The following is a 3,851-nucleotide window of genomic DNA, read 5'->3' on the forward strand; positions in this document are numbered from 1 at the left end:
AAAAAAAAAAAAAAAAAATTCTGTAAATATTATCCTGGCTAAGCCAGAGCATGGACTTACGGTATTTCATTTGCAAATAAGTTCTCCCTTGCCAGAAATCTGAGGAATAGTCAGGGAACATGAGTTAAATGGAGCTTAAGAGTATTTTTCAATAATTGGCTCAATCTTGGCACAAAAAAGAATGGTCTTGTGATTTCAGCATCTATGGCATGTAGGCATGTTGAGAGTCTGAAGAAACCCTGATTTATTTTCCAGCTGTGTCTGGCTCTGTATATCAAAAGGTGGCAAAATTGCTAGCTTGCATCTTTAACACAATTTTTAATTTCCTTGCAGATGCCATAATTCTTTCATACAATGTTAATTCATCACCACAAATCCAAGTCCCAATGCTAAAGACTGGACTTACATGGTGGACAGATGAGTATGTCAAATTCCAGAATCCAAACACCAATAATCTTGCTAATGCATTTGAAGGTAAGATCCATACAGTAGCTCAATATTCTTATCTCATCACAAAAATTTTGTTTTTTATGTGTGGGGAGATGTTTATGAGTCCTCTTTCTTTATCTGTTTGTTGACTCCTTTTTGCTCTAATTTCCCAACTATGAGCATCTCTATTGCATACCTGTCAAAAATGAAATGATTGGTGCCCTGGTTCCTTCTGGTTTGCCATTAGGAAAAAGACAATGTTTTAAGAAACTTGTTGTTTCTGCCTTAATTAGGGTGACCATGTAATTTGTCATCCAAACTGGTACACTTTTGAAAGTGAAAGAGTGCACTAGAATCACTAACTATATACTTTTTTGAAAATTTGACTTATTGATCAATAAATTGACATCATGTTGGTGGACCTATAAAATGATTCTCTTAAAAACTATTTTCAAAAATGCAATTCTGAGAGGAAGAAAAAATGGCGGAGTAAAGGTGACCTCCTGGATTCCTGCTCCCAGAGAAAGAGGTGTAGATCTCGGTCTGCTACACAAGTGGATCGCTCCCCCGCAAGAACGGCGTTGTGAATCAGCAGAGGATCAGCGTGGGACACACAAAACAGGGGAAAAAAGTGAATGGGAGATAGGATCGCGAAATCTGTGATTCTACTGCAGATTCCATTGAGACAAACAATAGAGAATAGAGCGTGGGATGGCTGCACCAGCAAGTGAAGTGGGATCAGACCCACAGGAGAACGTCTTGCTTCCCCACTGACCTCCACACCCACTCAGACAGAGACCTGCCTGAAGTTGGTGCAGAATCGCAGCAGGAGACATAGAGCTCTGTGGAGAGGAGACAATAGCGGGAAGCACTCCCCGGAGCTCTGTGGCAGGACTGCACTGGGTGGCGGAGGGACTAGTCTGAGCTACCACTAGCTAATGCAAAACTAGAGGTAGTTAGGAGACAGGTAACTTGCCTCTGGCACTCAGCAGGTCCAGATCAACGGAGATGAACACTAAGTAGGGGACTCTAACCTGGAAAGTGCTGCAGGTGAATAGGCCCACTCAGGGTGGGTCAGAAAGAGCGAGAGCTCCTGCTGGACAGGCCTGAGATTGTGGGAGGGCAACATAAAAGAGACAATGGGGCATCCTGATGACTCAGCTCCCCAATACGACACCTGCCAACTCCTGAACAGTCACCCCCAGGGCTAGTGCTCTGCGGGCAGGCAGTCGCCATTTCCAGAGTCCACAACCCAGGCGCTGCGATATGTTACGGTGGCAGGCAGCTCCCTTCCCCCAGCCTGGGGACTCTCATGACAAACTCTGCCCTTACACAACCTATGGTCAACTAGCCAGGCCCATTTTGATGGGTGAATTCTGAATATTTCCCTAGTCATGGGAGGTTAATGCCTGGGGGATTTACAGGCAGTGGGGCGCTGGGCGGACTGGGGCACCAACCCCTTCCCCCTAGCCAGGATCTTTCCGCCAAAAGTGGTGGGCTCCACCTCTGGAGGTAGGGTGAAACAAGAAAAGCCATGTTCCCTCTGCGACTAGGGTGAATCCACAGGGCCTTGGCACAGATCAATAGTTGATAGCCCAGTGACTTTGCTCCTCAGACTGGTTTAGGTCATCCAGTAGGATCATAACTCTGGGGCTGGATTTCCACCTCCGGTCAGCTGCCAATAGTGGGGTCCGTGGTCAGGGAAAAAAAATCCTAGCAAGAGGCCAAAACAAGCTCCCCAAGTAACCCCTCCCATCAGGAGCAGTCTCCCAATTGTGGTAGAAGAATCCTGAACAACATATTAGCGTCTCCCTCTAGCGGCAGATCAAGTAACCATAGAAGCACACACATCCAGGCTGACAGGCAGCAGCTGCAATCTGCCTCCCTATCACAACATCTACTAGAGTAGAAACTATGCAGGGCGTGTTATTTTCCAAACGAAAACTGAAAGGAGAGAAGCAACAGCTGATCCAGATGGGAAGGACTCAGCGAAAGATTTCTGGAAGTATGAAGAATCAAATGGAAAGCACACCCCAGAGAGGAACACCAGCTCTCTAGCAATGGACATTAACCAAATTCAAAACACTAACATGACAGAAGAAAAATTTCAAACATGGATTGTAAGAAAACTGAATGATATGCAAGAAAAAAATGGATAACCAACACAAAGAAACCACAAAAAAATTCTAGGACTTGGAAGAAAAATTCAGTAAAGGAATTGAAATATTAAAGAAAAATCAAACTGAACTCCTGGAAATGAAGAATTTATTCAGGGAACTACAAAACACAGTGGAAAGCCTCAAGAACAGGGCAGATCAAACAGAAGAAAGAATTTCAGAGATTGAAGATAACACCTTCCAATTAAATAAGTCATTCACAGAGATAGAGAAGAGAAATAAGAGAAAAGACCAAAGCCTACAAGAAATGTGAGATTAAATGAAGAAGCCTAATGTGAGAGTTATGGGCATCCCTGAGGCTGAAGAAGAAAATATGCAAGGGTTTGATAAGTTATTTGAAGATATAATAGAGGAAAATTTCCCAGGCCTTGCTAAAAACCTAGATATCCAGGTACAAGAAGCTCAAAGGACCCCTGGGAGATTCATTGCAAACAGAAAGACACCACGACATGCAGTCAATAGACTGACCAAAGTATCCACTAAAGAGGCCCTACTACGAGCTGTAAGGCAAAAGAAACAAGTAACATACAAAGGAAAGCCCATCCAAATAACATCAGACTTCTCAACTGAAACCTTACAAGCAAGAAGAGACTGGGGCCTCATTCTCACTCTTCTCAAACAGAACAATGCCCAGCCTAGAATCTTGTACCCTACAAAACTAAGTTTTGTATTCAAAGGAGAAATAAAGACATTCTCAGATAAGCAAAGACTGAGGGAATTCACCAAGACAAGACCTCCCCTCCAAGAAGTACTCAAAACAGAGTTACACACAGATCAGCACAATAAACACTCACAAATGTAAAACCACTCACAAGCTAAAGATCAAAGGCCAGATACCACAATGACTCAAGAGAGAAAACAAAGCAACAAAGTTCAACCCAACAGGATCAACAGAAATTTGCCCCACCTATCAGTTCTCTCACTAAATGTGAATGGCTTGAACTCCCCACTCAAGAGACATAGGATGCACAAATGTATAAATACACATAAGCCAAGTATCTGCCATCTTCAGAAAACACATCTAAACTGCAAGGATGCAGTTAGACTCAAGGTGAAGGGGTGGAAAACAATATTTCAAGCAAACAGAAGCCAAAAGAAGGCTGGAGTGATGGTTTTGCTTTCAGATAACTTAGTCTTTAAATCAACAAAAGTAATGAAAGACAAAGAGGGTCACTATATAATGGTGAAGGGTAAAATTCAACAAGAAGACATAACAATTCTAAATATGTATGCACCCAACTTAGG

The 3,851-nt window shown here is 42.9% G+C and overlaps 1 pseudogene; it reads left to right on the forward strand.

Moving 5' to 3' along the window:
- Positions 1-3,851, forward strand: part of LOC105817173 — a 33,509-nt pseudogene that overhangs the window by 15,411 nt on the left and 14,247 nt on the right.

Source organism: Propithecus coquereli, unplaced genomic scaffold, assembly GCF_000956105.1.
Source record: "Propithecus coquereli isolate 6110/MARCELLA unplaced genomic scaffold, Pcoq_1.0 Scaffold40, whole genome shotgun sequence".
Taxonomy (NCBI): domain Eukaryota; kingdom Metazoa; phylum Chordata; class Mammalia; order Primates; family Indriidae; genus Propithecus; species Propithecus coquereli.